Raw genomic sequence first — 20,877 nt, 5'->3', positions numbered from 1 at the left:
GTTAATAAAGTTTTCAATCAATCAAACGCAAAGGATATCGGTTGTCAAGCTGCTTTTGTATGTTGTAGTGTTGTTATGATACCAACATTTTGACTTTGATACAGATAGGAAAGGTAATGGAATATATTATTAGATGACAGAACATTGAAAATTCTTTATACAATTATTTAATTCATTATGAAATAGAAATTCCGTTTTTGGGTGGAACGTTTGTTGCAAGGAGGGAGGAGGCGGGGACCGCTGCGTGTTACACACAACACGGAGAAATGGTCTAGCTGCTTCGGTGCGTCGTTAACGTTAACGTCGGAAGAAATTCCCCACTAAGCCCTAAATTCAGAGCAGAGCAGTATCCTAATGACTTTTATGCTTCAGTCGATAAGGTGTTTTGCGAATTCTGTCAACATACCGTGGGGACTGGACCCGCAAAAACACGTGCGAATATCACTTCAAAAGCCATGTCAGCCGGATTCCTCTCTTTCTCCTCGTCTCTCTTTTGCTCAAAATAAAAATGAATGGGCTTCATGGCTGGCTGATTTTTTTGCGTTGTCTGATTCTGAATGTATAACTTGCCTAAGCCGGTAACGTGACTTTGTTTTCGGGCGCTACTGTGATTGGACGTTTATGCGCCTTGTGTAATGTGGGACTATTATAACAGCGGAGCTGTTTTGTAATCGTCACTCGTCTCGAGTAAATGATTTTTCCGGGTGGCGCGCACACACATATTATTAGGGCCAAACACAAGGGAAATGCTCGCACTGTAGATCATATATATAATTATATATATAATTAGTAAACTGTCGGGGGCATTTTCTGCCCCCCTTAACTGATATTCGGGGGCATTTTGTCCATTTTCAAGGGCATTTTGCCCCGAGCCCCCGTTAATTTCGAACCCTGGCACAAGTCCCCTCCGGTACTTGAGGTAACAGCAGTCGCATCTTTTCACCTGCGCAGCTCGATCTCTGTGTCGAGGAGTAACGCATGGGAGGCTCACGCTGCCCCCGACACTTCCTGATTCTACTGCGCAGGCGCACCAACCGACCTGTAGGAGTCGCTGTCCACAACGCCCGATCCCCACCCATCAGTTTCCCACCCCCTAATACGGCCAATGTGTATTAGTACGGACGACCAGCTAAACTGAAAGCAAATGTGGAGCGCTGGGCTCGAACAGGCAAGCCCAGCGTCTCCAGATTTCGTGGCGAGCGCCTTGCCCACTACGCCACGTAGCCGCCCGGTTCGATATATGTTGTTTTTCATTAATTTTTTTTTAACATTGCTTCTAATTTTTTTATATATATATATATAAGTTTACAGTGGTTTGCCTTAAATAATGTTTGGCACACAACGACCGAACTGACTGATAAATATAGGCTACATTTGTAAGTTAGTGCAAACAAACAATATGCTCAGCCAGCACTAGACTTTCCTTTCTTTAAAATAAACACACAAAAAACAATGTCAACAATGTTTAAATGCCCTGCTTGTCAGTTCTTAACACATTGCCTGCCGAGTAGGGCTGACCTTCGAAGCTTTTTTTGGCAATCGAAGCTTCGGGGCCGAGCTTCGATTTTAATTCGAAGCTTCAAGAAGAGAAGCAAATATTTCATTATAATATATATATATATTTTTTTTTATCTCATGTTGTGGGACTTGTACAGCACTTTGGTAAACTTTGTTGTTTTTAAATGTGCTCTATAAATAAAGTGGATTGGATTAATTAATTAAGTAGCCCCTTTTCGTGACTGTGATGCAGCCAACAAGGTTTCACTCAGCTGCGCTGCCTGGGTGCAGTGGGGCTGCTCTCACAGCCAACGACATGACATTACATAATTATGTTGCAACCTTCGTCTATCAAGCAAACAATTATATTATATTTAATTTATAATTATATCACACAATGCACCTACAAAAGCAGATGATTACAATTAAATTAGCCAACTTGGTAACACATTAGTCATGGCAGCATAGGCATAGCCTTATTAATGTTTTGTGTGGCGTTGCCGTCGTGTACAACGATACTTACGTTTTTTAGGTGATTTGACAAAGTTGTTGTGATATGCCATTTTCTTCTGGCATATCTGGCACTCTGCTTTTTGGGCATTGTCTTTGCATATTTTAAAGTGTAACCACACGTCTGATGACTTCTTCGTCTGCTGCACATGTCCTTGTTGTTTTCAACACAGATAATCTCCACGTGCTTGTTGTAGAGAGGTGGAGTCGAGGCGCCGCTTACTTTCGTTTCATTGGAATGGAGGCGCAAGATTGGAGGCAAAAAAAAGTAAAAAAAATTATTATAAACTTCGATTTTTCTTTTAATGTTCGAAGCTTGTGCCATCGAACGAAGCTTCGAAGTATTTAAGACAGCCCTACTGCCGAGCATTGTACCCATCTAATGCCTATTAAGTAGGGATGGCCGATATTATCGGCCGACCGATATTATCGGCCGATATCGGCAGTAAAATGTGATATCGGAAAATATCGGTATCGGCAAAAAAAAAAAAAAAATAATAACTATTGCATCCAGTGAAATTATTAGTTACCTGAAATTATTCCGTTTTTTTGGGGGGGAAACCCTGCATATATCGGTATCGGAAATTAAGAGTTGGACAATATCGGAATATCGGTATCGGTAAAAAAGCCAATATCGAGCATCCCTACTATTAAGTCTATGGAGTGGCTCACCTTCTTTGCAGGGCTATAACTTTTTAAATTGTATTGCTATATTGACATTACTATGGCTCATTCAACATCGATTATCTATCGTTCAGGATGTGGGAACGTTATACTTTTTCATTCATACATTCATACAAAAATACCTTCTAGAATATAAGTGTTTTTATCGTTTTCTCCAGTAATTCCTAGAACGTGAGTTATAGGCCTAAACGCATATATAGATTATCGATTGCCGTTTCCCCCCTATACACGCTATATTAAAAAATTAAACTGTATATGATCGGTATACGTTATGCCTCATCATGCGTGATCGTCAGTAAATGCTTTATGTAGTATGGGTGATATATTGATCAGAATGTTTGCAGTGAAATGAATAAACAATTGGGCTGAAAATAACGTTAGTGTCCTCTTACCGTGCGTCAAAGAGACTGGCGGTGAAAGATCCCAAGTATAGGACGTCGATCACCTAGGTCCATTTCCGGTTTGTATGTCGCAATAAATGCCGAAATCATATCGATTATTAAGTTTAGAAAGCGATCCATTATGTACATTGTGTCTGTCGGGAGCCTTGCAACGATATCTGACGGCCGGATGAATTTAATCAACGCACAGCCCCCATATCCTGTTTGCCAGTGTAACTCGCCCGACCATCCACCAGGCGGCGGTATTGAGCCGTCGTTGCCTTCACCTTTAGGGTCCAGCTGGAGTGTTGCGGGTGTATATATGAATTATGAATGCCATGGGCTGTACAGTGCGAGATATATATCGCACGTGCTACAGCAACAGCGGTCTGTGCGATGAATGGATTTACTTCAGTAGCACTGGTGCGATAGGCATTCGGTTCATATCGATACTCTTATTTTGAAAATCCTGTCGCGGGTCTCATTTCCGCCTAAGCGCAGCTCCAGCTATAATAACTATGGCTCCACAGCACACAACAGTACTCGTCTCAGTAGTACCAGCAGTAGCGTCTGGAACGCGGACATTGCAACATAGCAAGGCTAGTGTGCTTATTTCGCGACCCAAAACAAATCCCTTCTGTTTTATTCCGCAACGGGTCAAATGCATATAACATGCTTTGCAATCCTTGCCATTCCTTTATGACCACGTCATGTTTAAGACCGGAATTAACGTTGCGTTAGCATGAGCTAACAACAAGCTAAAACCCTGTTCAGAGCGACAGAGAACAACAGAGTGGGGACAGGGAAGGAGGTGGGGGGGCATTCTCCCTTCTGTGTGTGTGCGTTTGAAAAGATATGATGAAGTCAAACGAGTATATTATATTGATAGTAAATGTACTGAGGGTGGACAGATGATGTTGATATTTAAACATAAAAAATACAATACATAATAAATGTATGCATGATCATCATGCAACATAAAAACAATTGCAGGAACGGTTTGGGAGAGGAAGGGGTTTTAAGTTGCATGTTCCAAAATTTTTTTACTTAAAGTTTAAAGCTCAATATATCAAAACGTGGCACTTTATAGTGAACAGGAGGTCTATTTGTATTAAAAACAATAAATTTGTTTTTCATTTAAATGTCTGGAAGAGCTAATTTTTTTTTTCCAAATTATATTTGTTACCTTTTGAGTTGATCTAAATGTTACTGATTGTGTTAAATGGGCTTATGATATCATCTCATATCAAGTTTCAAGTTTCTTTAATAGTTGTCATACAGAAGTACAGAATACTTTCATACAAAATGCTTCTTACTGTTACGCTCCAGAGACTGTGCTAGACAAGATAGTATCAAATAACATAGTATAGCATGTAATTTAGAAGTAGAAAATGAGGTCACAGTGTTCAGTATAGACATATGTACAATGTTCGATGCAGAATAGACGTAACTGAGTTACCATATAATATACAATACTATGCAGTGTACTAATGTACAGTACTATATAGTGCAAAGCAGAAATGGGATGAGGTACAATTTAGGTACAATTTACAGTAAGGTGTACGAGTTGTAGTGCAATCCTTCATCAATAAATATAAAGTGTGGGGAGTGGGTGCTACAGTGTGTTTGTTTAAAGTGGGTGTGTGCTATAAGTGTGTGGAGTGGGTGCTACAGTGTGTTTGTTTAAAGTGAGTGTGTGCGTGTGGATGTGTGTGCTATGTGCGTTTGATGGTTGTTGTTGTGTAGTGTTCATTGTTCGTTTAGCAGCCTGATGGCCTGGGGATAGAAGCTTCTTCTGAGTCTTTCTGTGCTCTCCTTGAGACTCCGGTAGCGCTTGCCTGACCGCAGCAGTTCAAAGAGGCAGTTGTTCGGGTGACTGGAGTCTTTAATGATTCTCTTAGCCTTGCCCCTGCAACGCTTGTTGTAAATGTTCTGGAGGGTGGGGAGCCCCCCTCCAATTGTGCGTTCGGCTGAACGTGTCACTCTTTGTAGTCTGCTTCGGTCTTGTGCAGTGCTATTCCCAAACCAGGAGGTGATGTTGCCAGTCAAGATGCTCTCTATTGTACATGAGTAGAAGTTCTTAAGGATCTTCTGACTGACTTGGAACTTCCTTAGTCGCCTGAGGAAGTAGAGGCGTTGTCGTGCCTTCTTCACAACACTGTCAATGTGTGTGGTCCATGTCAAGTCCTCGGATATGTAGGCTCCGAGGTACTTAAAGCTGTTGACTCTCTCAACCGGTGCCCCGTCGATGCTGAGGGCGCTGTAGTCCTTGACCCCCGACCTCCTGAAGTCCACAATCATCTCCTTTTGTTTTGCTGACGTTCAGGGAGAGGCTGTTTTCCTGGCACCATCCCGCCAGGACCTTGACCTCTTCCAGGTAGGCCCTCTCGTCGTTGGCAGAGATCAGGCCCACCACCACTGTGTCGTCAGCAAATTTGATGATTGTATTGCTACTCTGCTGAACCACACAGTCGTGTGTGTACAGGGAGTAGAGGAGGGGGATTGCAGGCACCTGCATTGTATCGTATCGTGGCAGATATCGCAAATATCGTATCGTTGTCCAAATAATCGATATCGTGTCGTGATGAAATTGGTGATTCCCACCCCTAGTAGAGTCCATACACCCAACACCAAATCCCATAATTCCTTACATGTAACGTGTCTGGCTGTGTGACGTCAACTTGTCAGCATGAAAATGACATCCAAACATGGCACTACAACTAAATAACACAAATACAATAGGCACATTTGTGACTGTTACAAATATAACACGTTTTATACTTGTGCTACAAGATATTGGCCTGTGCTACAAAACTATCAACCTCTGTAGCACCAGTGCTATGTGCAAAAAAAGTTAACATACAGCCATGGCGAAAAAATGAAATATTGATCTCAATAACTAGGGATGCCCCGATCACGTTTTTTGCCACCGATACCGATCACCGATCGTCGTGAGCCATATCGGCCGATACCGATCCGATACCGATCGTTTTTGATTAAAAAGAAATTAAAAATTATTTTATATAAAGTTTTTTTCTTTTTTTTTTTTTTTTATAAAATATATATATTATATAATTAGACTTGTACTTGTATTATCTGCGAGACATCGCCACCACGCAACAAGTCAAAATGCTCGCTATCTGCAAACAGCTCCACTGTCTGTGTGTACTCTAGTAGCCTCCAGCTCCAAAAAGGATTCTCCGGCGCTGCAGCGGGACCCTATTGGTAACGTTATGCTTTGGTCATTTCACATTCAGCAAGCCCTCAGCTCGAATACGCATTCAATCAATGTTATAAGACATTGATATCAGGAGCTATCTGTAGCTACTGCTAGCCGGCTAGATGACGTTAAGACAACTATTTAGTTCAATCGGACATTTAGTTTTGAACTGTTAACTAACGTCAGCTAACGCAAGCTAACGGAGATATCAACATGGATTACTAGACTTCCTGGGGCATTTGTTGATATCCGGAGCTATCAGTAGCTAGCCGGCTAAATACCGTTAGACAATGCCTACTAAAAGTGAATAGTTGACTGGGTAATTTTGTTTAAACAGTAACGATAGCTAGGTAGCTAATGTTAGCTCAGGTCGAATGCACTATCTAGACTCAGCAGAGGAGGTCCGCCTCCTCTGTGTTTACAAACTCTACACGGGTACGGGCGCGGCTAGGGAGGAGGAGCAGTTTGCAGGTCCTGTGCGTCTGAGACAAGCGAGTGAGATATCCACTTGATCAGTTTCCGCGATCGGCGAATATGACTAATTATCGGAATTCCCCGATCGCATATTTATACTGATTATCGGCCGATAACGATCGGTGGCCGATCGATCGGGGCATCCCTATCAATAACACTGTACAGCGAGGTCTGGCGGTCAAAGCATGGCGGGCAATAACGTTTTAAAGCGTTTCCGGCGGTGGATGTGTTAATGGAAAGATTAGTTTTCCGCTTGAAATTAAAGTGCTTATTTGAAATACAATGAAAGGAATATGGCTGGATTTCTTATCAAAAGGAAAAGTGTCACTGTTATTTAAAATAAATAAACAAATTAGAAGGCCATCAATATAGTCAAGTCAAGTTAAGTAAATTTTATTTATATAGCACATTTCCAGGCAGCTGGCACCAAAGTGCTTCACAGGCAGGTTGATAAAAAAACGAAATAATACGATGCAAGATATAAAATTAAAAACACAGTAAAACAATTAATGTTAGTGATGCACGATATATCGGCCGCCGATATAATATGGCCGTTTTTTTACACATCGGTATCGGTCCGATATCAAGATAAAGCCGATATTTAAAAAAAAAAAAAATTCTACATGTTTTTGCCTTAAATAGTTTCAATATATCAGTCATTTCTGAAAATAAGTTACAAAAGTAAAAAAAATTATGCGTTTTGGAAAATAGCTCTTTATTTGATTATCATAAAGTGTTTTCTATACAGAGATATCGACATCGGTAAATATCGGTATCGGCCAGAACAGCAATATTAATATCGGTTATCGGTATCGGCCACAATTTTCACATCGGTGCATCACTAATTAATGTAATAAAAACAGGTAGGACACAGTAAAGCAAAGAGGATAGGAGGGCCAGGGGTCTAGTGGTGATTAAGTGGGGGGGGAAGGCCAAGGAGAACAATAATATTATAAAAATATAAAATGCAGCATACTTAAGCATTACATCACACGCAGGAGTGGTTTGTGACCAATAAACCATGCCTAGGGGTGGTTGTTAGGCCCGAGGCGCAGCCGAGGGTCGTTAGACCCCCCTAGGCATGGTTTATTGGTCACAAATCACGACTGCACGTGGTGTAAAGCTTTTATACAACTGCCAGATTCATCCAACCTTATTTCTATACAATAAACACACATTAATCGAAGATTTATTGAAAAAACCATCCGCCAGAAAAAGTAGTTCCCACAACTCCATGTGGAAGCAGCTTGAAGTGCATCCAACCAAACTAACACATCCAACTGTGTATTATTGGAATGATTGAGAGAAGTTGCCTCATGTGGAAGCAGCTTGAAGTGCATCCAACCAACTAACACATCCAACTGTGTATTATTGGAATGATTGATTGAAAATTTTATTACCAGATGCAGAATGGGTACAATACAGTACGGCTCAATACACACAATTGTTAAGGGAATGCATAGGAAAAAAACGTTTTCTTCGCCCTATTTTTTTATTTATTTCTTTTAGCCTAAACTTAACCAGTTGGAAACCAGGGGTACAGTAATAAAATTAGCAATCAACCAATCAATCAATTCAATAGACCATGCTCACTTAAAACAGCGCTGCTTCTCTCTCAGTCTGACTCCCCCGCTGTTGCAGACAGGAGTGTGTGTGTGTGTGTGTGCGTGTGTGTGTGTGTGTGTGTGTGTCACAGTGTGTGTGTGCGTGTGTGTGTGTATGTGTGTGTGTGTGTGTGTGTGTGTGTGTGTGTGTATGTGTATGTGTGTGTGTGTGTTTGTGGGTACGCCAGCGTCGGACAGTGAGAGAGAACGCTGCAGTCAGTAGCAAGAAGGAAGTAGAAATTTAAATCAATCAATTAATCTATCAATCAAACTGCGATTTTTCTTTTGTTCTAGATTGCCTCAAGACCCATCAATTACATCATCCAACATTGTTTAAAGGGCTAACACATTCCCCTTGACAGAATCGCTTCATATTTAGTCGTTTAGTCGCCATTAACATATCCATTTGTAAATATTATTGGCCACCTTCTTGTGATCCGGCGGAGTGATGTGATGTGGGTCGGTTGTGGGCGGGTCCTGGGCCAGCAGCGTGGATTGTTGCCAATAAAGACGTGTAAAATGACTGTTTCAGCCAATCAGAATCGAGAAATTTGCATGCCGTTGTATAAATCAAACTAACACACAATCGAGTTGATAATATGCAGTGGAAAAGCGGCAATAGTCCCGGTTGGAGTTAGTAAACACAGTTGTATGTTAGCCTTCTTGGATGTTGAATAAACGAACGCCTATCACTGTCTTTCAACACCCCGCCTCTCAGGCCATGTCCAGACTAAAAAGATTTTGGTAGTTTTAGGCAAAGTATTTGATCGTTTGCATCGTTCTGCCACACGGAATTGCGTTCTGGCAGCCTGAAGACGGTACTTTTTGATACTAGCTCCCAGAGTGCGCAATTCTGAAGACGCCCCCCCATTGCGTTACCATCTTTACAAACGATACACGTGTTCTCCTGAACCGATGATGCGTTGGCCCACCTCTCCCTTACCCCACATGCGCAAACTCTCAGTTAACATCACAACAACAATGGCGTCGTACAGAGTAGTTGCGTTCGTGGTGCAGAAGCTATTGAGCCTGATCTGGCTTTTGCGGCAAACTGTTCCATAGCATACCCCTTCAGTTGATGACAAATAGGGGTGCCCCGATATGAAAATTTGCCACCGATACCGATTGTTCAACTAACACAATCGGCCGATACCGATATTTGTGGCAAAAAAAAATTATTATTATTTTTTAATATATATATATATATATATCTTTTTTTTTTAAACTACTGTATATGTGCACGAGCGCCCTTTTGGCGGTGCGTGACATGAAAAGGCTAATGGCGGTGCTATAGTGTTGTTTTACTAATAAATATAACTAATAGTAATCTGTTTCTGAGCCTATGCATGTAATTCTCATTTTGTTCTTTCGTGTGGTGAAGTATTTTATTTGTTGCAATTTGAGTAAAATGACTGGAGTTACCAACAATACAGTGAAATATACTGACTTTTCCACGATATTCTAATTTATTGAGCTGCACCTGTATTCACCATGCCATGTGTTTTATTAAATTATAATGCTCATGAGTCATACAATACTCACTGGCTTTCATAACGTTACAGACTAACTTCTAAGGCTGAGCCCGAACGTTCGAACGTTCGTTCGTTACGTTGACATTCGGACTTTAATTAATAGGTTCGAACGTTCGGTGAAAAAAAAAAAAAGGCAGGCGCGCGACGTTGAGGCGATGTGAAGCGGCGCGTCCCCCGAGTGCGCTCGGCTCAACCAGTGTGGTCTCTGCCGGGCTGTAGCTGGATACTATTGTCTCAACCAATGCAATAGAACCATTTTGATTGACAGGCGATTCTGCCAATTACGTCACACCGCTTGCACCCGCCTCTGCTGTTACCACCAATCGGCAAGCGTTTTACTTCCGGCAATACATTTATCTGCTTGCGAGACCGAGAAGCACAACAGAGTGAACAGACTCCGTAGCTCCCCGCTGAGGAAGGATCATTAATGAATACCAGCCTTTTTCGGCCACGGAGCGCGAGCTTCATGGCGGGAGGTGGTTGCGTTGTAAACAACTCTGGCCGAGGGCGGACGGGCGACAGGCGTGTTGGGAGCCCGGCGGCACCCCGCCGGTGTCTCTCTGTCGTCCCCCGTTCCGAGGTAGACGGTGGAAGGAGCCGAGGCGCGCGCCTCTCTCCTTCCCGTCGACCAAGAGTGAATACCTGTTTGAACGTGTAACACCAATGCCACAAAACGAATGCATTTGTTTATCTAGCCCCTTACGTGACTGCGGTGTGCAAGGGCTATTGTTTATCATAAGTAGGAACTTTATGCAGTACTCAGTACGTAGCTTGTTTATTTCCTTCTGAGTGCTTTGTTTAATTACATGTTTACATGAACAGCCACCACTGTAAACATGTTTTTTCACCAATAGATTATGCAATGCCGCCCTCCGTAGGATCTATAATACAAAAAAAAAAAGATTATACAAAAAAAAATGTAATAAAAAATTTTTTATTAAAAATTTTACAAAAAACGAACGTTCGAACGTTCGTTCGATAAACCCTGGCGAACGTTCGAACCCTAAAAACAGGGTTCGGGCTCAGCCTTACTAACTTCTTGTCTTGCTCAAGACTTGTTTATGACTTAGTTATGAGTTTTAATAAGAGAGCACCATCTCTCTCAACCAAAGCAATGCATGGTGACGGCAACAGAACAATCTTTATTGAAAGTGGATTCTGCCAATTACGTCACACCGCTAGCACCCACCTCCTGCTGTTCTTACCACCAATCGGCAAGCGTTTATTCGTTTTTTACTTCCGGGAATTCCACCATTGATCTGCTTGCGAGAACCACAACAAACCTACCGGCGCTGATAACGTTAGCTCCCCGCCGGCCATGAGTAGATTACCAGCGCTCCGCAGGATGACCAAACGGCATAATGATTTTACTGCAACGAATGTTATAATAAATTTTTTTTTTTTTTTTTTTTATCTTTCCCCCCCCTTCTTTTTCCTCCGATTTTTCTCCCATCCCAATATTAGTCGTTATGCCAATTCCCAATCCCCTTCCTGGTCGCTGCGCACTTACCCCCCACAGTCGGTCTGGGAGAGTGGAGGCTATCACGTGCTTCCTCCGACACACGTCTAGCCAATCAACCGCTTCTTTTCACCTGGCAGCGCGGACTCTCACTGAGAGGGCGTAGCGTGTGGAAGGATCACACTATCCCACTTAGATCCTATCCGCGCTTAGCAGGTGCCCCGACCGAACTGTAGGAGTCGCTGTTTACAATGACCCGGACCCACCCCGCCAGCTTCTCCCACCCTCTAATACTGCCAATTGTATTAGTGTGAACGGCCAGCCAAGCTGGTGTCAGACAACCCCGGAGCTGTGAGCTGGATTCGAACAGGCGAATCCAGCGTCTCCGGGGTTGGTGACAAACGCAATCTCCGTTACGCCACCTGACCGCCCTATAATAAAAGCTTTTCTATACATTTGTCTGATTGAAAACTTTATTAACAGATTGCAGAATGGGTACAACTCAGTACGGGCTCTCTGAGCAACGGAAGGAAGGAACTGAGCTATGAATGACTGAGTAATGCTTGCTATGTTTGGTTAAATAATATGCTGATGTTATTGAACGTGTAACACTAACTATATAACGTTAATGCCACAAAACGAATGCCTTTGTTAATAAGTAGTAACTTTGATGCAGTAGCTTCTTATGGGTACAGGACATGGCTTTTCTTATAACACTAAGTATAAGTTATATTTAATATAAATATAAATAAATGCATATACAACACATTCTCAAGATAGATCACTCTGATTAGAAAAGAAAACCCACAACTAAAGTGTACATAAATAGCCACTATTTTTAATATATACAATAAATATACATGGATTTACAGTTACACAAATGGATGTACAATATAAACTGGAATAGCGAACAATATCATGTGTTGTGATACATCTATGGTAATTTAACATTATATTCTTGTAGCCAAATGAATGCTGTGACGAGGCTTAAAATTGATTTTGTCCCAACCCCAGACCCATAGTTCACAAATCGAATTAAAATGTTATCGCTGGATGCACATTGTCAATCTCCTGACCCGTTAGTCATAGTCACAACATTTGCTGTGATTATTGATTACCCTTGGAAGGAGAAACATGTTGATTTTGGTTACCCTGTAACCTTTCTTCTAGTACCTCCATTATGGATTAATAGCCTGGTCTGTTGACATTTGCAATATCAGCAACTGTTGATGAAGATTAAGTACTTTAACATTTTAAACCAGCAATCTGAGGGACACAGAGCAGCATACCTGGACCACTTTAACAACCTTCAGGTCAATATATCGAGGGTTGAATGCACTGAAATACAAGACCACCCTATAGAATATGTACTGTACTTTTACGTTTGAAACTTAATACAGTACTGTAGTGATTGTAATGGTACATAATTCACCCACGGACCTATGTTAGGAACATTCTAGAAAATTAGTGCCGCCCGAACATTCTGGAACGTGTGTGATAATGTCATGGCAGTACATTGGCAGTACATTCTAGAACCTTAGTTATGCCCGATCATTCTGGAACGTTGGTGATGATGTCATAGTAGAACCTTCTAGAACCTCTAACATTCCTATTAAGCATTCTGTTTAGCTTTCTAGTAATGTCCACCTTCCATTGCTCCACAGGCCGCGTGTTGCTTCTTCCCAATCCAACAGTGCAAAAATGCGGAAGCATTCGTCACCGCACGCCACTACGATGAATGAATGCATGTTAAAAAATATTGCCATTCTCTAAGTCAAACTCTAACCTTAACCAGCTCCTTAACAGCGCCTAAACTTAACCCTTCTAACCTTAAGCAACTCCGAAACAATGCCTAACCTTAACCAACTCCGAAACAATGCCTAAACTTAACCGGCGAAATGAAACCGGCACTCCTCATCTGTAGTAAGAGGGGAGGAGAGAGGGGTGATGGATAAGGAGAGAGGGGTGATGGATAAGGGGGGAGGGATGAGGGGGAGAGGTGAATGAGGAGAGAGGGATGAGGGGGAGAGGTGAATGAGGAGAGAGGGATATTATTCAGTTCATATATTCAGTTCATCAATGACACGATTGTAAAGCTGCACACATTCCATGATGCTCACTTTAGTCCAAAAACATAAATCAGACCTCTTTCATTGTCACTCATGTCATGTCTTGGGTTGACCTGTGTCGTCTCTGTGAGGGCAGTAACATCTCCAGCACACCTCATTCTGTGAAAAAAACACAAAAAGCTGAGTATTAGCTAAGCATAGACGGATACTAATAATAGTTCATTTATGGAGCATCTTTCATACATAAAATGCAGCTCAAAGTGGATTTTATTGACAAACATAACAACTTTGACAGATCAACATTTATATTTGCCTTGTCAGGGATAAAACGAAAAGTCCAGGACTTATTTACATCGTTGTCCCTGTTGTTACTAGTTTCAAGTGGCACTATGGCATCTGAAGTGCATCGAGCATTCTTAGTGCATGTAGTAGTATTTATGTTATTAGTATTCTGTTGTCTGTTAGCCAGTTCTTTATACTATCAAGGGTGGTCACTACATTACATCTATAACTATAACTGTCCTTGTTGGTCATCATTTCCACTGTTATGCACCTGGCTTGCGGTAACGTTGCTGATGAGATGAGGAACTAGCTGGCTCTACTCGTACTAGCCCTGCTATCAATCCAGTCCAGAGTATAAGCTAACGTTATGATACAGAAAGCTAACGTTATGATGCAGAAAGCTAACGTTATGATGCAGAAAGCTTATGTTATGATACATAAACCTAACGTTATGATGCAGAAAGCTAACAAGGTTGTCATTCGAGAGGTAGGGTCTGTGTCTTTTCGGAGCAAACACGAAAGCCCGGATATACGCTAGCTAGTGCAGTCAAAGTCAAATGTTAGCAAACTAATAGTTTGGTCTACGTTTCTAATACTACATGCCGTCAAATATTATGTTTTTATGAATTAACCTTACCTTTGAGCAAACATAAGTGTCCTTGGTAATGGTCTTCACATTCAGTTGTGTATGTGGTCGACGACACAGCAGAATCCATTGCTTGCATTTGTCGAGTTGTCTTTTGGGCTTCGGAAAAGGTATGAAATATACTCCTCCATCCAGTCTTTCAGGGTACCTGGTGTCCGAATTACAGGTACCCCACGCACAGCGTTTCACCATCAGATATTAGGTAGATAATAACATATAAACTGAACTCTTCACAGTGGTTTCGATCACAGCCGTCTGGTTTGATACAGCCCACAAACCGAGTTGACAGAGGATTTTTGCTGTGATATGATTGGACAAATTCTATTTTGGGGAGTGGTTTAGCGACCGGTCTATTGTCATTTCATAATAGACACGGAGCAGCGTGGACGAGCGAGCTCTGTAAAAACAACTCATCTCGAGTCTGCTTCTATGTGTAACGAAAACTCTGCGAGCAGCGGTTCCAATTGTCTAACATGCTTTGCATCCTCGCCAGTCCTGTATACCCACGTCGCGCTAAAACATTAACTATTGTAATGTTATCTGCTAACTGAGTACTCCAACTAAGCTAACCTGCTAACGCTAAATACTGCTAACGCTATCACTGGGAACGCTCAAAAGCATAGTGAGGGAAGGAGGGGGCTGAGAATCTCTGTCTCGCTCTCTCCCTCTCTCTACATCTCTCCTGAACCTATTTCATTCAAAAGGAAGATATTGTTGGACAGTAGCTAGCTAGTATATATCAATAGCGTTTAAATTATAATGAATAAAATAATTGTATAAAGAATTTTCCATGTTCTGTATCTATTAATAATATATTCCATTACCTTTCCTATCTGTATCAAAGTCAAAATGTTGGTATCGTGACAACACTACAACATACAAAAGCAGCTTGACAACCGATATCCTTTGCATCTAGTAGGCATGGGCCAATGTGTGATTTTGGTGGTATGTGCTATACCAGTATAATATGCATGTAATAAATAGTTTGTTAACACTTTAATCGCCGGAAATGCTGAAACACGTCTTTCCCCGCCATGCTCATTCTGCCGAAGACGCTGGACCGCGTCTTTGATATCAATATTTCAAAAATCTGTGATCGAAATCATATTTCTCCCCCGGAGACATGAGATGTACTGTTGAGCCCCTCTCAACTCTACAACGGTTCAAGAGCGCCATCTGGTGGCCGATCGGCGGATCGCCCAGGGCAGAAACGGGAAGTGGAAGCTGGTGCTCATTTCAATTTGGTCCGATCACTCGCTAATAGTCCCAGGACTCGAGCTGATCACAACGGATAGTGATCCGTTACCAATAACTCGATAAACAACATGATTTGGACGTATATACTATTATACAACCTGGAAATGGATCGGATATTTCGACATCCCATAATAGAACAAATTCTGTTCCACGCTCATCTCCCAACGCTACGAGGAAGCTACGGTGAGTTTCAGCGTTATTTGTTAACGTCTTCGATACTAACTGCTCTAATGATCATATCACCCACACTAGATGAATGATATAACGTTGCCCACGGAATTATAAACGACCCCCCCCCCCCCCCCCCATCCGGTCAACATCAGATCATACGTAGTAACTCCTAGAAGCACGTACAGTTGAAATGTTTTATCTCGCACAGATTCCTACCAAACTGTATTTGATCATCAATATAATGCATTTAGGGCTATAAATCAAGTTCTGGAGAAAGCTGCAGAAAACGATAAAAACATACTTATACTTTAGACCGTATTTTAGTATGAATATGTGAATGAAAAAGTATAACGTTGCTACACCCTGAACAATAGATATAGGACGTTGAATGGGCCATAGTAATGTCAATTTAGCAATATAATTTAAAAAGTTATAGCCCTGCAAAGAAGGGGAACTTCTCAATGTTAAATAGGGCTGGCGAGGGATGGTAAATTATGAATTTAACCCCGGCGATCAAAGTGTTAATAAACGCTGTTACTTGAAAAATGTTCAGTGCTCCTAATTTTTTTAATTTAGGAGCACATGTCCTCCCTGGGAAAAAAGGTTAGCGTAGAGCCCTGTATATAGTAATAATAATTACACATGGCGATATACTAAAAAGCTATTTCAAATTTTTGGCTGATAAAAAATCTGCCTGGCTGGTAGTTTTTTTAATCTACCAGCCACCTTGGCTGGTAAGCCAAAAAGTTAATTTTGTTCCCTGCATGGCAGACTATTTGATTCTTCAAGGGCTCAAAATTGCCTGGGTTTTGGTCATATGCAGTCAAAAAAAAGATAAAAAAAAACGATATTATATAAATTTTTTATAAATATAATTTTTTTTTTAACAAATACTGTTTTATATATACTGTTTTTTAGTAATAACTAGAAAGTAATGGTATTTATTCAACAACAGGTGATTGTATAGATTTGTATTAGTATCATTAATCAATGAGTATGGGGCTTCAGCACTGCAGATATACCCTACTCCAATGATCCACACGGACATTATACGTTGCTGCACTCGCTACCCACTGGCTCTGCAGATATACCCTACTCAGTCTGTCTACAAGGCTCCGTTTCAGTAGCAGTCGGATCTGTTGTGATTTTTGCACAATAAATATTCAACATTCTCTTTTGAGACTCCGCCTCAGACTCTTATCATTTGGCACTAAAAGCTAAACATTGTCACAGATATGGCTGTCCGCAACATGTCATTAATTGTGTACGCGAGGTGGTCTCAATGACGACGTCAACGTGAGCTAAGTTAGCATAGCATGAGCTGCCGGTATATGAAAAGACTGTAACGTTACTGGTGACATTGTGATTTAACGAATACTCCTTTGCCAACTTGCTGTACTTTGCTTGCAGGTCTGCAGCCATTATTGCTGGATTATATGAATAGCCCCAACTTTAGCCAAGGTAATGTTAAAGCTAGCTTTCGGTTAGCTGTTCAATGCTAATAACACCAGCCACCAAGCGAACCCATGAGCTCCCCGTCAACACCGCTCTGTCGGGACGATGACATTTAAGAAAGTATCTGCTGTTAAAATGACAAATGGCATTGACACTTTAATCGATTAAGCACCCGTTTGTTTTATAATGCTTACTCAACAGACCACAGTGTTGTTGATAAATTACGTCATATGGTATCGGAGCGCAGCATTAGAGGGTACTCGCCGATACCGATACCAGCATTTTAGCCAGTATCGGCGGCTTTTCCGATACTGGTATCGGTATCGGAACAACTCTAGTGTGAACGTTGACATGAAAAGAAAAAAGTAAAAAAAAAAGATTAATAAAAAAAAAAAAAAATCGGTTTCTCACTTGATTCGATACTCGGTAGTACCGACGTGTTTCGGTTCGGTACCTCAAAAGTACAGAATTCGGTACCCATCCCTATCCATCAGTGGACCAATTGCATGCTTTTGCAGAGGACAAGAAGCCTTCACTCGACTCCTTCAGAGATTAAGCACCCCCCACAGCCCAAATGGAATGTTTTTTTTAATTTTTTTTTAATTATACTAATAGTCGACTAACGGCAAATTTTGGCCAATCATAGTCGACTATCCAAATCCTTAGTCGGGGACAGCCCTACCGTGTAGCAACACGAGCCAATACCTTACAGGACAGGGGCGAGTGGGGACCGGGGAGGGAGCTCTGTGTGCATGGAACAAACTTAACTTTTTGACTTACCAGCCATTTGGCTGGTAGATTTAAAAAACTACCAGCCGGGCAGATTTTTTACTAGCCAAAAATTATAAATAGCTTTTTAGTATATCGCCATGTGTTATTATTACTATATAATACTCTCATATGCTATTTTCAATTAATATCATAAACAACATAAGGAATATTAGCATAATTTTGAGTGGACTGAAGGAATGAGTCAGTCAACTGGTCGTTATTCCTCTGTCTTTCCTCTCTGTCAGCGCGCACACACCACACACACAGACGGCTCCTCCCCCGCTAGCCCCCACCCTCTTCTAGTCAGCCTGCTGTTCTGTCTCTCTCTCTCTCTCTCTCTCTCTGTGTTTATGCGGAGCAGCGGATTAAATGAATAACTAGGTTGCAAATCATAGTAGTTTTCACTGCACATGGAAGCAGTCAAACACTTCGGGAGCATTTCGGTAGCATATGACCAAAACCCAGGCAACTTCGAGCCCTTAAGGAATTAAATAGTCTGCTCTATGGCTGCATGCTGTGTATCGCTGCTCTGCTCGGCTTTAATGGAGCAGAAGCATGGACTGGGGCGGATATGACTCGCGGAGTTGCTACAGGGCAGGGTTAGAAATTAACATTTTTTTTCAAGGGCTTTTTTTGCCCCCCTTAATTGATTTTCGGGGGCTTTTTTTTGTATTTCGGGGGCACAACATTTTTATAATGAAAATTAACATAAAGATTATAAAACATTGTTGACACTTTTTTTTACAGTCTTCGTCCCTATGTTTGATAACGTAATGTTAATGTCTCCATATATAGGGCTCTACGCTAACCTTTTTCCCAAGGAGCACATGTGCTCCTAAATAAAATGTTAATAAATAAAATCTAAATACAAATTTAGGAGCACACAGAAATTTAGGAGCACAGTGACAATTGTTCAAGTAACACACACACACACGATGTGTGACATCATGGCTTGGTTTCATGTTTTGAGGTACCTTCAATTATCTGTAAATAATACATACATACTCTATCTAAATAGATTAAATATTATTGTCCCTGAGGGCAAGTTGTGTTGTTGTCTTGATATATCTACAAATAGCAGACGAATAACCGGTTGCCTCTGGATCAATGAATGTCTAATATTGAATAATATTATTAGATATTTTATTTTTAACATCCCTAATTCCAACAGTCAAGAGGCTTGTTTCAAATTGATGAAAAACCCCACACACGCAACGTTTGTGAGTATAGGCTCTGGCCAGATCGATCAATGAAATACGTTGCGCGCTCAGCGCTGTGGAATGAAGGAAATGCGCATCGGGATCGGATTTGGATGTTATTCTTTGGAGTTGTTACAAATGGAACGGTCTTTCCCCGCCGAACACAAGTTACTTAACGTTACACAGGTCGCGCTATGCAGATGCTTAGCTTGCTAACGTTAAGATAGCAGTGTAATGCTTGATGAGAGCAGAGCGCTCTGTCTCAAGTGCCTGTAACACGCAGCGGGCCCCGCCTCCCTCCTCCTTGGAACAAACATTCCACCCAAAAACTGAATTTCAGTCCAGTTTCAATCTGAACTATTAACAGCGGAGCTGTTTTGTAATCTTCACAATCACTCGTCTGTCTCGCACACTGCAAGTAAATGATTTTTCCGGTTTGCACACACACATATTATTAGAGGCAAATACGAGGGAAATGCTCGCACTGTAGAGCATATATATAATTATATATATAATTAGTAAACTGTCGGGGGCTTTTTTTGCCCCCCTTAACTGATTTTCGAGGGCATTTGGTCAATTTTCGAGGGCATTTTGCCCCAAGCCCCCGTTAATTTCGAACCCTGCTACAGGGTTTTTCAAAATAAGAGTATTATAGGAACGGAACGTTTCTAGCTGCCGGAGCCCAGATATTATGACTGGAGCTGCGCTTGGGGCGGCAATGAGACCCGCACAGGATTTTCAAAATAAGAGTATCGATATGAACTACACGCCAGCTGGCGGGCAGACTATTATTTTCAGACGCCAGACGGTAAATCTACACGCATTTGGCGATGGGCGTCTTCTAGTTATTTTGTTCCCTGTCTGTGTGTGTGTGTGTGTGTCTCTGAAAGACCAGAGACAGAGAAGTCAGAGGAATAACGACCTGTTGAATGCAACTACGGTTCAATAGATTAAATTAGTTTAAGATATTGAACTGTAGTTACATTCAGGGCTTGACATTAAGGCTTGTCCTATTGTCCGGGACAAGTAAAAAAAAATGGTCGGACAAGCATAATAGAATTTAACTTGTCCGACCGGACAAGTAAAAAAATATATATTCCCCAAACGAATAGTAACGTTATTCCATCTGATCAGAAAGTGCCTGTCTCACAGTGTCACACTGGAGACTCTCAATCTCTGTACGTCAATATTACTTGTCCTGGACAAACGGCGAGCGTCTTCTGAGTGCTCGCTTAGTTGACACTGACAGTGGCACGAGACCCGCGAAAATGTCTGGTCGTCAAGAGAGAGGGAAGATGAGAAAGATGAGCTGGTGCTGATGGGGGGTGAAGATTAGCTGGAGGACTGATCATACAGTACCACACACACACAAATGCACACGCACTGTGTTTAAGTTATTAAATCATAATACTTGTCCAAATCTCTTGTCGGTTTATTTATTTATTTATTTATTATAATTATTTTTTTAGGCCTTTATTTTCACAAGTACATTTCGGACAAGTAAGTTTAGCTTTCGGACAAGTAAAATATCTGAGCCACTTGTCCAAAGGACAATTATTTTAAATAATTAATTAAATATCGATACTTGGCAATACAGTATCGCCACGCAAAGTATTGCGATACTACTACGTATCGATATTGTCCCCCACCACTAGTTTATACAGTAT

At 41.4% G+C, this 20,877-nt stretch overlaps 1 protein-coding gene across 1 annotated transcript in view; it reads left to right on the top strand.

Moving 5' to 3' along the window:
- The window catches only part of LOC311234648 (uncharacterized protein), a 94,026-nt gene that overhangs the window by 13,650 nt on the left and 59,499 nt on the right, over window positions 1-20,877 (top strand). The window lies entirely within an intron of this gene.

This window comes from Notolepis coatsorum, assembly GCF_963971535.1.
Source record: "Notolepis coatsorum genome assembly, chromosome: 9".
NCBI classification, from domain to species: Eukaryota; Metazoa; Chordata; class Actinopteri; order Aulopiformes; family Paralepididae; genus Notolepis; species Notolepis coatsorum.
Note: the sequence above shows the minus strand (reverse complement) of the source record. Positions and strands in the feature narration are given on the sequence as shown.